The 17,385-nt window shown below is 50.3% G+C and overlaps 1 pseudogene; it reads left to right on the forward strand.

Moving 5' to 3' along the window:
- The first annotated feature begins 8,861 nt into the window (after window positions 1-8,861).
- The window catches only part of LOC119093422 (dynein heavy chain 2, axonemal-like), a 33,800-nt pseudogene continuing 25,276 nt past the window's right edge, over window positions 8,862-17,385 (forward strand).

Below are 17,385 nucleotides of genomic sequence, written 5' to 3' on the forward strand. Positions count from 1 at the left end.
CTTACACTTGTGCAGTTTAAACAATTGCCTGTTGTGTCTCCAGATTCACCAGAGTCCTGTCGATCGGGTTTATTTTTCACGCTCTTTTGATCAGGTGTTTGCTTCCGCCGAACTCGTGGACAGTTTAATGAATGTAGGCAGGGCAAGACTCTGCAATTTCGTTCCGTATGATCAGGACGGATGGTGAAATGTTTTACAAGATCCAGCATTTCTTTATACAATTCAGCGTCTTTGTGCAATTTTGTACAATTGAATGGCCATTGTCTTGCTTGAGGTCAACCGCATGTGACGATGAAGAGCTGTTACCAATTTTCAGTGTCGCCGACTCTATCTTTCCTCGTCCCCTGTGTAATCGCGGGCCCCGTTTAACAGTACATAAAAAACAACATTTTTGAGGAATTCATTTTTTAACCAAGCGTATGCTTATCACCAATTATGTGGTATCTATATGAGTTGTATTTGTTTTGGATTCGATTGGCAATATTTCTCTTGATATTTTAGCTACGTTTCGATGGAAAAGTGATGAAATTTTGTACTATGTACGTGGCAGAGATCGGCTAACTTTTCATGGACGATGACAATTTGAAATAAAAGGACATCATAGCGTGTTATACTGTTCGGCAAGATCTGTAGTCTAAGGTATAGTTTTTCGTAAGTTCTCCTATCGCAGGCAGATGTAAAACGGGTCTGCTGCCCAAAAATAGAAAGACGCTGGGAGCCATTTTTCGAAATTCAAATCATTTATATCATTCCGTGCAGCTCACAGAACTGCAAGATGCCCATGCCATGATGCCTGCCCTGCACGATGTTAATAATTCAGTTTGCCTCTATATCGCCAGCTACGTTGCCTACGTAATACCCTTCCCTGATCGAAAAAATGTACAGTGATCCAGAGTTGTCACCGTTTTACCTAGTGCATTTCCGTCATAACGTCATTTCCAGCCGTCATTGTCAACAGCACACGACTGAACGCAGAGGTCTAACGACTTCAGAATCGTGATCGAAGCACGAGACAACCACATGCACCAAGTCCTGTTGAAATCTGAGATGATGGTATAAACCCGACTTGTTGCGGTGGTGTGGAATAAGGCTCTGATTATGTGATCTATTTCCCTAATAATTATATGCTGGAAATATGAAAGATGTGCGGAGGACACTCGTAGCAACTTTACTTTAAACGGCTGTAGCGTGCTCTTGCTCGTACAGCATTTTATGAATCTCAATATTGCCACTCACCCCGCTATATTCCAGCGGTGTATCAACGTTTCACTAACGTGAAATGACGTCCTATCAAGGGTTTTTTCAGCTCCAGGCGCCCACGTTTGTGTACAAAAGGATGCATGCCACCATGATGGTTATTCGTTTAGCTTGCGTATGGAGGGGATGGTGTTCCCTGGAGCCATGTATGAGCTATCGGGGGTATTTTGACGCCTTTCAGATCCGGTATGTTGTAGAGCTTCTCAAGCTCGGGCTTGGCAGTCAGCCTACTCAGGGTTTTACGATCCTCACCGACAGCAACGCAGCTGATGGCAACCCAATTGTTCTCATCATCCAGGTATGTGAAAAAAGAGCACCCATTTTTAGTTCTGGACATAATGGCACGTCAAATGTTAAGATCGACTTCTGAATGTTATATGTGTGTACGTTTCTAGGACACCCAAGCTCTAATATGCAAAGGTCGGAATCCTGCTCAGAATCAGGAAGAAATCGAAATAAGACCAGACTTGCTCGGCCAATAGAAGGTGGGATATACGCGTACCTGTCTTAGTTAACGGTTTCGATGTCAGAATGATAATAATACCCGTGAATTGTAAATCAAAATGACATGATAGCCCGTCTGCATGATTTTTCGGCCAAGTGCTGCCCTAACCTGTTGCTTAGAATATCCGGGCGCGCTGACAAAAAGCTTATGCCGTCGTAAGCTGTCAAAATCTTCAGCGAGGGATCACAGTGTTTTGGTTGAAGAACGTGGTTGAGGCCAATGCGTAAAACATTGTGTTGCTTGCCCGGGCAAATACATTCAGGCAACATTTCCCACGTTCTGGCATTGGAAATTCTGCATCAAAAAGTTGAGCGTCAAATGTCATTTCGTTTGCAGGTGTCGAGCAGAAATGCTTGTCTTTGCTTCTCCCTACTCCAGACAGGGGAACGGATTCCTCCTCATCCCCCTTCGGGATTTCGTTGGCTTATCCGAAACCGTTTGGAGCGGTTCGTTTACATTTTCTGACTTTTCCTACGCACCTATTTTCGACGTTTTTTTTACGTATGCCCCTCATTGTTTCAGGGGCCTCGCCCAATGCATATCGCGGCCCCCGGCCTTGTCCCTGATGGAAAATGGGCTCCCAGGGCTCAGACCGACACGAGGCCGACTGTTCGGTATTGGTACTCACAGGCCGAAATAGAAGCGCCCCGTGACCGAGGGGGTCCCCAATCAGAGCAAGGAGCCCTCTGACTGACATTTCAGGTTCCGGTCCTATAGGCCGGGGTTCTAAGCGAAGAACCTAAAGCTATCCTCAGCCACAGGTCATGGTGCTTCAGGTAACAATTGATGTAAAATGATTGGTCCTTGGTATGGTATGTGACGCTCGTATAATCGGGACCTGCACCACGAGCGCACTGGCGAATGGCGCGCGACTATACCAAAGGCGAGAGGTGAGTGACTATGCTAAAGGCGAAGGGTGCATGACTATACTAAAGGCGAAGGGTTGGTGACTTCTAGAGGCGAAGGGTGCGGGACTATACTATAGGCGAGGGTTGCGTGACTATTTTTAAGGCGGAGGGTGCGTGATTGTAGTAAAGGCAAAGGGTGCGCGACTATGCTAAAGGCGAGAGGTGCGTGACTATACTAAAGGTGAAGGGTGCGTGACTATAATAAAGGCGAAGGGTGCATGACTATACTAAAGGCGAAGGGTGCGCGACTATACTACAGGTAAGGGTTGCGTGACTATACTAAAGGCGAAGAGTGCGTGACTTTACTAAAACACGAAGGGTATGCGACTATACTCAAGGCGAAAGATGCACGACTTTACTAAAGGCGAAGGGTGTGCGACTCCACCAAAGGTTAAGGGTGCGCGACATGGCTATCCCGCGCGCACACCCTTTTTACCACGCCGGTGAACACAGCTTTACCTTTTGTGGACCGCCAGACGGCGTCCCCACGCGTCTGACATTCGCGGCCGCCTGCCGTCCGTCCGTCCGTCGCGTCTGTCCGTCCGTCCGTCCGTCCGTCCGTCCGTCCGTCCGTCCGTCCGTCCGTTCGTCCGTCCGTCCGTCGGCCCGTTTACCGCTCGTCCGTCATGTCCGTCGTCGTCGTCGGAGAAGGCAAAGGAAAGCCCATACACGCGTGTCTGTGGTAAACCAGCAGCAAGCTGCAACATGGCGCAACCGACAGGACCCACCGCCATGGATCCCTGCCTGGCGTTGGTTGAAGCAGCCAATCAGGCAAGACAATCTCGCACGACCGACTCCGGCGCTGGCGACATGGACGCCCCGGTGCCGCCTCTGGTCTAGCAGTCCCCAGCGGCGCGAGACGGCTGGATGAGCCGGCGACACCCGCCCTCAGGTCCAAGGAGGGTGCCAGCCTGCGCGAGTTTCAGGAAAACTCCCGCCAGAACTCCGCCGCCGTGGCCAGCAGCCGCTAGGGACGCCAGTCCTCGCCGGATCGACCCTGGCCGCTCGGGCTCTTGTCGGCGAGACCCGTCCTAGACGCCGGGCAGCTGTGCCGCCTGCCGTAGACGCCCGCACGTCGACGGGCAGGTCTGTCCCGCTCGGTCGGCCCCCTGCCATCGGCGCAATCGTCGCGGCCACTTCCAGAGCATGTGTCGCCAACGCGGCGCTGTGGCGCGCGGACTTCAACGCTCCAACATTGCGGCCGATGCTTGAACCAGCCCCGCACGGCAGACATGTGCCTGGTTCCTAATATTGGTTTCTGGCCCCCACTGGTTCTTTCGACAAAGCAAGATGCTGGGTCCTGGTTCTCACTGGTTCTTCCGACAAAACAAGGCGCTGGACCCTGGTTCCCACTGGTTCTTTCGACAACACAAGACTGTGGATCCTGGTTCCCACCGGTTCTGTCGGCAAAATAAGATGCTTGATCTTGGTTCCCACAGGTTCTTTTGATAAAACAAGACCCTGGATGCTGGTTCCCACTGGATCTTTCGACAAAGTAAAGTCCTGGATCTTGGTTCCCATTGGTTCTTTTGACAAAACAAAACCCTGGATCTTGGTTCTCACTAGTTCTTTCAGCAAAACAAGACCCTGGATCCTGGATATCATTGGTTGTTTCAACAACAACAAAAACGGGATCCTGGCTCCCAATGAATCTTTTGACAAAACAAGATGCTTCATCCTGGTTCACATTGGTTCTTATACAAGACAAAACCCTGGATCTCCGTTCCCACTGTTTCTTTCAACAACACAAGGCCTGCAACTTGGTTCCCATGAGTTATTTTGTAAGCACTGGCTTCAGCTCCTGCTTTCCCTTGTTTTTCTGTGAATACCAGTCCCAGGTTCCCATAAGTTCTTTGGCAAGCAACAGAAATACCAACATGCCATGAACACCGAACACCATGTCTCACAGCTCACTCTAGCTATTTTACCAACACTAAGACTCCTGAGGTCAGAATATGGAGTACTCTGACAGTCTTGGGACCTTGGAAAAATTGGCCTAAAAAGTCATTCCGCACAACCCAAATGCTTTGCTCTAAAAAAGCAGATCAGTACATCACAGACAAGACAAAATAAACAGCATGCCCTAGCTCAGAAACAACAATACAGCTTTTCTAGAAGCCTGAGCACAAGGCTTAGGCAGATGTAGATTCATTATGTGCATGATAAAGCAGTATCAATGTGGGGCCAACTCTGATCTGGAGGTGGGCTGGACAGGTGTGGAAAATTATTGCTGAGCGTTGATGGTAGCCTGTGATATTGGGATGGTTTTCTAATGTTATATATATATATATATATATATATATATATATATATATATATATATATATGGTCACTTTAAGTAATCAAGCAACTTGCTTGCTTCTTAGTAATCCATGTTATAAGTACCTATGGCTGAGCCAGAGCTGACTCACATTCTTTAGCTTCTTTGCCTGCTTGTGCCAGGCCCTGGTTCCAATAACTTTTGACACAAACCACAGACCCCGGTAACATCCAGCTCGGTTCCTGGTTCTCGCGTTTTTCAGAAAGAAAAGTTACGACTCCTTTGTTTGTCAAATCTCCACAACATTAGCGCCATAAGTTCGTTTGCCAGAAACGCTCCCGCAGAATATGGTGGTAACTGGTAGATGGACAGAGGGAATATTCTAAGCTATTAACACAATGCATGTATTCCGTTAAAATCAGACGCGAGTTCATCTCACCTCCCCCATACCGCAGACTTCACACCTCACACCGACCGCGCACTAGCAGTGCGTCGCCGTTCCACATTGCCATGGAAATCACCCCAGCTGAGATTTATCTTCGGAAAAGCACATTTTTATCAGTTGATCAATATTTGTTCCATACCACTTCTGAGGGGGGGGGGGGGGGTAGGGCGCCGTACCACTACTAGATGGCTAAATATATATATATATATATATATATATATATATATATATATATATATATATATATATAGCTACATATGTATATATGGTTGTTTAATTTGTCTACCTCCTAGCCACAATCGAAATGCCTAGAAGAATAATAGAATAAAATGGAATATTCTAAATGTCTGGAATAGAATATCTAGAAGAATCGTACAAAATGCTATCATACTCCTGGAAAAAAAATCATCTCAGATTTCCATTCCCCTCTTTTCAGCTGCGTTTCAAGCTTTGCGGCATATAATGTGCCCAAAGTGCATTTGTTATCATCAGAAGCCGCATTTCAACGCATACAAACCTTACTTGTGTCTGATATTGTTGTGGATGATTTAAATTACGTTGGATGGTGTGTTTTTTGGTGTCAGCAATAAGAAGTCAATAAAATAGAACCGCTGTCCCGCATTCTCACCCGGAGTAGCCTCACAGCCAGCAGCCTTAGTTCCTTAATGTCATATTACCTTTGGGTTTTAGATAAACGAAACATGTGATACTAGCTTCTCTATCTGCGGCCTTGATGACTGACGCGCGGTGGCGCCACAGTGGTGCGAGAGGTGTTGTGGATGATCGTTGCGTGAATTGATTGGCAATCATTTTGTGCTATTCTTATGTAAACCGATATATGTATGTATGTATATAGCATTCATTATTTCTGTGATAAACGCACGGAAAAGCGGGCCTTTCCTTTCAGGATAACATTAGGCAGCTAACAGCCCAGTTGCAGACCTGGCAGGTCTGCGTCATATCCGTGTGGTGACAAGTTATTGATTGTCTTCTTCTGAATTTACAGTGTTATTAACATTAAAGAACAGCAAATTTGTAATGGTATATGAGGCACAGTCATAGCAGATAACTAGCAATGTTCAAAGACTTAATTTTATTAATTTACATTAAGAACAGCACACATTGCTGGACCTGAGAAAGTGGGGAGTGTTAGCAGCAACTGCCGTGAAGAACTCTTGGTAAGATTCTGGTCCTTGCTGGTTCCTGAACATAACTTTAGAATGGATCTTGGTTCTTGCTGAAACTGAATCCCCATCTTAAGCCTGAGCTGGATCTTGGTTCGTGCTGGGTCCCTATGTCCAATCCAAGTCGGATCTTGGTTCTTGCTGGTTCTTTCAGTTTGGTATCAGGCTGGATCCTGGTTCTTGCTGAATCTTTCGTTTTCATGTCAAGCTGGATCCTGGTTCTTGTTGGATCTTTTGACTTATTGTCAAGCTGGTCCTGGTGCTTGCTGGATCTTTCGACTTATTGTTAAGCTGGATCCTGGTTTTTGCTGGATCTTTCGACTTATTGCCAGACTGGTTCATGGGTTCTTCCTGGTTCCGAAACCAGAAACCAGGAACCGGTTCCCGGGAAGGAATCTTGGGAACCAGGCACAAGTCTGTCGCACGGGCATGGCCGACGTCCGCGTTTGTGGCCTGTCGTCTCGACGCACCCCCCGGGTCCGGCTATCAGTGACGCATCGTGAGGGGATCGGCTCGGCCCTCTGGACACCTGATACCGGCGCGGAGACGCTGTGAATGGGCGTTGCTCAGGCTGAAGCCTTGTACATCGACGCCGGCGGCCCGTGTCCGTGTGTAATCAAGCTGTACGCAGCCGGCGGACACGAGTGTAAGTGCTGCGGAACGATGGCGTGCGACCTGACCTTGAGCCCGATCACAGCTGCCGTGGCTGTATCTGTCGCGCAGGACCTCGACAGCGCTCTGCTCTCATGTCGTGACCCCATCGCCCTCGGTATCCCGTTGCCGCCCTTCGCTGCCCAGATGGTGAGCGTCGTGCCCGGCTCCACCGCCACCGCCCCCGCGCGGCCGGCCCGCCAGCCGCCGCCCCGTGCTGCTTGTGTAGCCGGGTCCTATGCATCGAGCGCACCAATGAAGGGTCACCCCTTTATGAGACGCCGGCGAGTCATAAAGAAGTGAACAAGAGGTCAACAGCTTCGTCCTGTGTGGATGGCTAGACGGCGTCCCCACGCGTCTGGCAATCGCGTCCGAGTCGTCGGAGAATACGGAGGTGCCGTCGCTCATACGTCCGTGTCTATGGCGCGCCAGCAGTGAGCACTACAACAGTGCTGTGGTGCTGATGAGACGAGCAGCCAGTGCTGATGAGACGAGCAGCCAGTGCTGCTGTGTTCATGGGCAGCCAGTGCTGCTGTGTTCATGCGCACGGGGGTTGCTTTAGGTCTTGCTATACTGACGCTGACGCTTAACGCCGTTGACAGACTGGGAAATTGTTTGAATAACGCGACTGCGAGAATAAAAAAACAACAGTTCCTTCCTTCCAACAGTCAGTGCCGAACGATGTGCGGCGAATGCCTGGTCATGAGAATTTATCCGTGCATTTCCAGAAATGCGGCGCCAATCACGACGTTCTTCACCTTTTCACTCCTGAGGGGAACTTGTCCCGGCTGAAGGCGTTTCTGAGGTCGGCAGAGGTTGCGCAGAGCCTATGGTGGCGGCCCGTGCACGTGGCCAATCTGCCGCAGTTCATAACGTCGACACTGCTCTCAGTGGCTAGCGAGATGAATGTTACCTCAGTGCACACCCCAGAAGAGTACCGCGTCTTCGTGCTGGATCAAGCTCCCGCCCCTCCAGAACGGTAAGTTGTTCAATACGGCTGTGATTTTTTATGGTGGTCTCCAATAGGGGTATGACGTTTCAACTTATCCAAGTTATTCGCAGTGTTCGACAGATACAGAGAACCCACCAGTTTAGCCGCTGAGGTTATACTTGTGTACCGTAGCCCGCCATGTTGTTGCTACGATGACTGACTGAGAGTCCTATGTTCCGCGACCAGACGGAGGTCTTGGTCCACCCGCTCAACGTTGCATGCGATTTCCTCGGCCTGATGCGCATGGTGTCCAGCCTCAGAGCTTTAAAGTGTATTTCCCAGGTCGCTGGCAGATCCAGCCCAAATAATTTCATCTATGTGCTCCCCAGCCTGCCGGGGGGTGGCGATCCAGCCAACGACCTTCAGCTATGCGTTCCCCAGCCTAGAGGGGGTGGTGATCCAGCCGACGACCCTCAGCTATGTACTTCCCATCCTGCCGGGGGTGGTGATCCAGTCAATAACCTTTAGCTGTGTGTTCCCCAGCCTGCTGGGGGTGTTGATCCAGCCAACAGCCTACAGCTGTGTTCCCCAGCCTACGGGGGGTGGTGATCCAGCCAATAACCTTCAGCTGTGTGCCCCAGCCTGCCGGGGGTGGTGATCCAGCCGCTGCACGAGACGCACCTGGCGAAGGTCCTGCACCACTGGGAGCGGACGGCCGGCATGGTCGACCCAGCCGGCTTCGTGTCTGGCCCGCTGGCCGCCGGCCTGACGGCGGGGGTGTTCGCGCTGCCGGAGGCGGCCGAAGCCACGCCGCCGCCGCCCAGCTGCCTGCGCGCCTGGGTGCTGCTCAAGCAGAGCGGCTCGGTCGGTCTGCTGCACACGGAGGAGGCGTGGCGTGGGCGCGGCTACGGCTCGGCCGTCATGGCGACGCTCGGCCGGGCCTGCGTCGGGCTCGGGCTGCACCCGTGCGCCGGCGCCGCCCCGGACAACACGGCCAGCGTGGCCCTCCTGCGCCGGCTCGGCTTCAGCGAGGCGTTCACCGGGGTGTGGCTCTTGCTCAGCCCAGTTGATGACATGGCTCACCGTGCGTGCTGAAACGCGCCGTGGGGTGGGGGCCCGCGTTTCGCAGCAGCAGAGTAGTCGACCTGGAGGGGGTGTTTCGCATTTGGGTGCATTCTGGGATGGCCAGCAAAGATGCGGGTCCGGATGCTGTGTTCGGGTGTTGTCGTGCTGACCACCGTAGATTGGGCATTACATGCGTACTGGCTTGAAATGTGCTCTACGTCACACTTACTATTACTGTCCTATTAGCCTGGTATCTGCGCTAGCCGTCAGCCACGGCCACGCGCTTGGTAACAACAGTGGCAGCGAGTGGTGGTGAAAAGATGCAAATGGTGCTTTGGGCAAATATTGGCGAATTTAGCAGAGTCGAGGAAAGTTTGCACAGGTGCCGTGTGCGGAAAAAGCAGTTTAATGCCTCCCATTTATTGCTTATCGTGCAACACTGCCAAACCGTGGAATTTGGGTCAGTCTTTTAACACATAACAAGAGGAGATGGACAAACATCTGCGCTATAAATCAAAAACGATGTGTTTACCATGCTTCAGATTTATGTTACCATGAGATGAAGTAGGAAAGACTGCGACACCTGGGATGCTAAGTTTATAGCGTTGGTACGGTTGAATGAATCGATAAGCCTTCTAAGCTACATTGGGAGCCAAGGCTATAACCTTGAACCCAACCGGTCCGGATTGTGGGACGATTCATAGATTTGACAAGTGGGGATTAAGCCAGTACATGTACATATATTTGTCGCCTAAAGAACCCGGGCGAACACATTCACCTCGCTCGGAAAGGGCGCGGCGAAAAAGGGTGAAGCTCCGTCCACAAATTATGAGATTGTTATGACAGAGGTTTCCCATGCCAGGCTAGACAGATCTGGATTTGTAAAATCTCGAAAGGATGAATTGATCGGTGGATTGGATTGAAAACATGCGTACCGCATACAGTTCCGAAAATCCAGTCCAGACAAATGAAACAAATAAAACCAAGAGCGCTGGCGAGGGAGAAGTTGTTTTAAGGCATGTTACTCTGTGACGACATCTCAAACACAACTAGAGCCGACGCATGTCGTTACCTGTAGCATTGACGCTGACGCATGTCATTACCCAATATCTTACGCATGTCATTACCATCCTCACTTCGGTGGTGAAACTGTCTCAGCCAGAGAGAACTGATGCAGTATTATACATATGGTGATGACATTGCAGGATATCCGACAGAAGGTGGCTCTGTCCGGTAACAAAATGCCAGCCGCGCTGCAGCGCACGCTATCAAGCGCGTGGCACAGACGGTGCGCCACTTTGGCACAGCGCGGACCGCACGCCACTATGGCATGACGCAGGCTGCACGCCACTATGGCATGATGCAGGCCGCGCGCCACTATGGCATGACGCAGATCGCACGCCACTATGGCATGATGCAGGCCGCGCGCCTCTAAGGCATAGCGCAGACCGCACGCCACTATGGCGTGGCGCAGCGCCGTCTGGACGGCATCAGCCGCGTCCTGAGCCAGTTACCACTGGTTCGTGACGCCGAATACGGCCGAGAGGCAGGTGAAAGCGCAGACGACGGTCGAGACGAGCGTAATAGCATCGTCACTGTTGGGGTAACGCCAAACGGCGGACAGGCAGGAGGACAGCAGCTAATCCAGCAGCACCGCGGTCACGGCACCCAGCGCAGCGATCGAGCAGAACAAGCTCGAAGAGCAGATCGAGCAGAGGGAGACAGGCTGGCCGACAGATGTTAGAGTAGGGCGCTGGAGCAGAGAGGCGGGGCGTCCGGTGTCCATGCTTCACACGGGTGTGTCGGATGAGCTAGTCGGGGGTGGGGAGCGCTTCAACCGGGTAGAGTGCTCAGTCGTCATACTCTGCTTTACTGGTGTCGATTGTGTATCACGAATGATGATACAATTGCCATAAAATCCACGTGGTAGCTTTTCTTAGGCACGTCGTAGTAGATAAAACGTGCAGGGAGCACAGTGAAAGAACAATCCTGTCAAGGGCAGGGAAATACACGCCCCATGATATGGACACTTGAACGGCATACACTAAAACACTGCAAATGTCACAGTTTGATCAGCCACGCGGACAGCATTACTTGATTTACGTGACGTCGAAAAGCCGGTACTCGAGGGTCTACGCCAAGCTTATTCAACGATTCCACGCCCCGATAGCCAAGTCAGCGCCTTACGCTTCTGGTGGATTTGCTTAGGGTCCGGCGTTCGGCATGACAGCAGCGTATTCATGCCTTTGATTTGCACGCTGCCCGATCGCGCAATACCCGCCCTCAGGCAGCTCGGGCTGAACACACAGTTTGTTGGCCCACGGGCTTTTCGGCGGTCGGTCATCCAGGTGGTCTCATAGAGTCCGATGTCTGGTCGTTTTGCCTCCTGCCTCTCATCACTCGTGCGCAATAACTTACAACCTTCTGCGCTCGATGCACCTGAGTCTCGCTGCAGGAGCCTATGCAGGCAGGCAGTATCTGACTAAGGACAGCACCATTGCCTGCGCAATGTTCTCTGAAGTCGCACTCGAGATCACATGGCGCGCGTGAACCCAAACTATTAGCATTCCAGCGCATCTGTGGGCCATTGTGTCGACATGTGCTGGGGAGTGGAGGCGACGGTCACTGGTGACTCCGATAATGCTGGCTGATCGTCAGCTAGGACTGCTGTACCACAGAACCTCAGCGTGACTGGCGGCAAGTCTCGCAGCATCGTTCGAGTGACGATCACTAACATTCGTGTCTTTTATGCGCTTATTTTCTTTCCATTGTGGCAAAACCATTATTACGTGGTGAGCTGCGTCCTCGTTTCATCCCGGCAATGAGCTGCTTCCAATCATTCTATTTTCCGCTGACGAGGGTCTGCGTGCCATCCGCTAATTGGATGACGGTGACGTCATCAGACACGTAAGAGCTCAAGTCATTGGCGAACAGCATGAATAAGAAGCAGCTTTTAGCCACCACCCTCAAGAATGTTCTTTGAGTTGTTTCTTATGGTCTAGTTGGCGGCACTGTAAGAGTTGCACCTTCTGTGCCACTGATATACATCATTATACTCAATATCACTGACCACTCCCTTCCATCACACGCTCAATGATTGATAATTGGTTGCTTCGTGATCAACCAATACCCTTGGCACAGCAGTTGGACAGACGACGATTTTCACTTTCGCTTTGGATATAATCGGACCCGTGCAATACTCAGGATCTTCGACGCTTCGTTTGCCATGCATCTCTAAGATTCAGGCCAAACGTCGAAAGCCATTCATACGCGTTACAGAATGTCGGTACTGACACCGCAGCGATGACGTCATGCAGCGACCGTTTAAGGCAGCGAGCTACGCTAGGTGCGTGGTGGAGAGAAATGTTTGCGGAACAAGCGGGAAACTTGTGACCAGAGCGTCCCAAACTCGATACATGTGCAAAATATATGCATTATGTGAATGTGCAAACATAGCTGGGTGAGGCCCTCTCACACCGTCCCGTCCTCGGCCCCCGCCTGCGCCGGTCCCTGCTGGAGCAGCCGTCCATCCACGCGTGCCGCCTACCAGCAGTCATGTAGACACGACAGAGCCGCGGGACCTCAGCGTCTGCGTGGACGTGTGGCGCAGCTGGTGGCGCAGCCTGGTGGCGCAGCTCGCATGCGCCCTGGTGCGCCGGCGCCGTCGGCAGCAGGGTGCAGCTCTGCGCTATTCATCGTCGTGGCGCACCCGCCTGCATCGCCGGCGGAACGGTGGGAAACACAGAGGCGTCCATGCTGGGGTTTGGGAGCGACAAAAGAACTGTCAGTGCTTGTGGCGTTAGGTATGCCTCGTGTGGGAATTTTGCCTTTTGCCACAACGTTTATGGGCAACGTGTTAAAAAGGTTGACCCAGCTCACTGTCGCGCTCCTACTGAACGGTCCTAGAACAGCGCAGATGGATGTGGACGGACAGTGGTCCCCCCAAGGTCGCAGGTCAGTCTAATTCAAGCCGGCCGGGGTTTTCAACTTGATACAGACAGGGATGTAGTCTCCAGTTCACTTAACACGCGGTCGGGTGGGGGTCAAATTTTCCCTCAAAGGTTTTTCCGGAATGGTTTCCGAACGGTGCGGCGCAGCCCTGCCAAATTTTGCATAGCTATAGAAAATTAGATAGCAGATCGTAAAATATGAAGTACAACGTGCAAGGTCGCTGACCCATGACAGGTCAAAGTCAGGCCATTGCTTCAGTGAAGTGAATTTCTAGGGAATCGTTCAATCTGATCCAACAACTGAGTGTTAGACGAAGCCATACATTTCTGAGATACTTTCTCAGGCTACACAACCATTGGATGAACAAATAACATTGACCTAGGATGCGGTATAAAGGTCAGTCAAAGGTCAAAACCAACCTGTTTCATTACTCGAGGGCTTCCTGTATGGAGTAGTCTCTGGTGCTCATTTCAAATTCATTGATAACAGAAACCGCATTATACATATTCTATGATCTTCTTAAATGGCAGGATAGGTCAGTGACGTAAAATGACCCAGGTCAACATTTTGTTCTTGGGAACATACTGCCTGGCGTAATCTTTGTCGCTTATTCAAATGCCAAACTCAAAGCAGTCTTGCATGATTTTGGTCGTCATGACCTTCAAAAGGTCAAGCAAGGTCACTGACCTTAAATGAGCATGTGACCTGTTACTTAGAACAGTTATCTAGGTTTTAGGGGCCCTTTGGAGACCAGCCTGGAATTCAATTTTTAATTTTACCTGATTTGACCCAAAGGTCATGACCTAGGAACCTCAAACTTTGACCCAAGTGAGTTCACCTACATGTCAACACACTCTGCGAATTTTGCGTATCTGGTTCTCTAAGGTCCTGAAATCTCAGGCGGGTCAACTTGACCCCCACCTGAGCGAAGGCTATCCAACAAGCCACCCGGGCGCGTGTGAAGGAGGAGGAGCTGTTGTGCGTTTGGCAGATAGCCACTAAGCCCAAATACCACACTGCTCGCCTTCCACTGCTGCAGCTCTCCCCGGCACTGCCTCCTCCTTACCGGGGCAAATCCAGGGCATCAGCAGCGTCACGGGCCGCGGCCGGCACCATAGGTCCAGAGGGCGGGCGGCAGCCGACGCCGACAGGTGCTGCCACCGGGCCCGCTCGGCGTCAGCGCGCCGCGCTACCGCAGCGCCATCTGAAGTCAGCGACAGGCGATGTGTGGTGTGCTGCACGCTAGGGATTTGAATGGAGTTAAGAAGGACTGTCCGAAATTTGCAATAAATCTCCATGCCACAGTGTTGTTTCTTACACCGTTATTTCTCCGTCATGACATGTTTGTTTCGTTTCTTACGTAGTCATGCTAAGACCGACTTCGTCGACTACAATGATACATTAGCAGGGATTCGTGACAATATCCAAGACCTGGAGCTTTTTTTGCATTGATACGACCACCATCCCACTAAAACTTGCCTCATCGTACACTGTGATGAGGTACATCACCTTGCTGTTGGCTTGTCATATGCTGCCTTGCGCACCCCAGTCAAGCTTTTTGTGATATCGTTCCTGGCGCCGGCAGTGCTGTCGGAGATTTTTCACGCTGGCCGGCCGCTTCCCGAGGGACGTGTCCGGACAAAAGGTCCAATGGAAAAAAGTGTAGGAGAAAAAGGCTAACAAAAATTGTAGCGGCAAATAGTCGAGAGATGCAACAGCCGCTGGTGATTTAAGTGGAAACGAAAAAACCAAAGGCAAAAAGTCGAAGGACTCAATGAAGATCAACAGCGTAAAAATTTAAATCAGGAAACGGTAAAAGGTCAAAGCAAAGGAAGGGATGAAGTTCAACAGGAAATTTGGACTAAAAAGGTTGATGTCGGGATTGTTTAACGGCTGACAGTTTAAAAGCTGGCAGTGCAGTCCAAAGCGGCGACGTCCGACAAGGCTGTCGCCACTTAAGTCTATCTAAACTAAAGAGAATCAAAGGTCATCACGGCATAGGATTGCCTGCTGATGGGCGAACCTTGCTTCAATGACAGCAGCACACGTGTGCACCTTAGAGAGAACTTTCAATTTTTCAACGTTGTCGGTTAATACCCACAAGATTGTAGACGTGATCTTTGAAATGCGTTGAAATCACACAAATAACAGAGTAAATGTAAATGCACCGCGTGTGTTTGGAACGGATGATCACTGACATGGGCAAGCCATGACATTTCTTCCCCGTGAGCAGACATGCATGTCTGGCTTCTAATATGTCACCTCAGGGACTAATAGCTCGTTCCAGAACCAAAAGAACCCAGGAACAAGTGTGTAATCAAACGAAACATCCACCAAGAGCCAGGACTCCGCACTGAACTGTGCTGAGAGAGCCAGAAGGGTCAAGACTCCAGTTTGATCCTGAGTCAGGGCATCCAGCAAACACCAAGCTCCAGCTTGAAACATGGACAGGGATGTACCAAGATCCAAGACCCAACCCAACCAACCAATTTAGCCGAGAGATCCAACAAGAATTTAGATCTAGTCCCAAGTGTGGTCAAGCAAATAATAAGCAAGGAACCAAATCCAGGCTGGGATCATGCTGGGTGGCCAGCGGAAATAATATCCAGTATAAAGTACTAGCTACAAGTACCTGATACACTTGGAAATATTGTCAGCACACCAGTTGGTATCTACACAACGCACCGAAATTATGAACATTGAGCTTGTTAGTAACGGGTAAAACATGCAAAACATTCTTTGTTTCAGATAATTTACCTTCAATGACAGAAACTACGGAAGTTACCTGGGACGGTTTTTGCGAATGAGCCAATGAGTGTCAGGAAATGGGATCTGGGGTGTCCTGTTGTGAGCCGTTTGAACCAGAACCCTGATTCTGGTTGCTGAACCAGCTGATGAAACCATGTACCAGAGCTTGATGCTCGCGAAAGAACTAGTGGGAACCAGGAACCCGGGTCTGGTGTATGTGGAAAGTCAATGGGAAATAGGTACTAGGCTCCGATGCCGGTGTGAAACAACCAGTTAGACCTCCTTCATGAGCAGATAAACAAATTCTTCGCTGATTTAGATGGTGGTAATTGAGGAAACATTAAGGATAGCTACGTTGTTCAGAGGCGCTACGCTGTTGCGGGGGCCCCTACATGTGCACTTGCCGGGTACCGGGTTGAATCGAAGGTCGTAGCTAGGCAAGTGTCCTAGCCTTACTTTCACAAGTCATTCGAACACAAATAAACAACGGAGAGATGGCTACGGCAACGGCTATGTTAAAAAGAGAAATAGGCCAACGTGGCAATACAATCACAGCATCTTTTACGCCACTGGCAATGGCAACAACACTTAAAGTTTGGAGCCATTGCTGATCTTATTTCCGCCGCCAGTTATTGGACCTGATGTGGGCTGTGCGACACCGGAATCTTGAAATTGGGCAAAGTCCACTGTCATTCATCTGCAACCAGAGAAAGCACATCAGTCAAGGAATGCATTGATTGAACTCACATAATCACCAGAGTTACGTATGTACTTCCAACAAAAAATACACGCCGTTTTACTCTAACTACATGTGCAGTTTCCATACCGCATTGTGTTGGTTGAATACTGGAGCGCAGACAATGATGGTGTGGAGGGAACTGGAGGGCATTCAGCGAACACCCTAAGCCTGAAATGGAGTATGAAACAAACAGTTGATGGAGACTCCATACCTGATTTGATTTCGCACCTCCAAAATCCACCACAGAAGGCAGAAAACAAAGAGGTCCCATAAAAGTAATGAAAACCATTGCATTGGTCATGTAGTCCCAAGAGCAGCCTTAAGATCTGCGTCACCTACAATATCGTCGAGGAGCCCACAGTGAACGCTGGTCTTAAGTGATTGAGGGTAGTGGCACAGTCAGGTATCGTGAGGTGGTGGGGGGGGGGGGGGAGCTCAGGGAGAACGCCGAGCTTTTAATGAAATGCCTTGTTGTTAATCACCAACTGTCTGAGCAGGGAGGAGGGTGGCTGCACTCGCGCTTATTATACGCTGCATCATATCTAAAGATATCTATAGGTTTTGACCGTGGTTGCAAAAATATACGCGCTCGTCAGCCCTGACAATCTAAGGATCTTCGCAAATGCTATCTTCAAAAACAAATCTTCAATGAAATGTCCAAAAATGACACTTTTCGGTATTCCTGTACATCACTATGGTTTTGTGACCATTACTCGGGTTTCACCGGTTGACGTCAAGAAA

The sequence above is a fragment of the Pollicipes pollicipes genome, unplaced genomic scaffold (assembly GCF_011947565.3).
Source record: "Pollicipes pollicipes isolate AB1234 unplaced genomic scaffold, Ppol_2.1 Scaffold_4002;HRSCAF=4701_pilon_pilon_pilon, whole genome shotgun sequence".
NCBI classification, from domain to species: domain Eukaryota; kingdom Metazoa; phylum Arthropoda; class Thecostraca; order Pollicipedomorpha; family Pollicipedidae; genus Pollicipes; species Pollicipes pollicipes.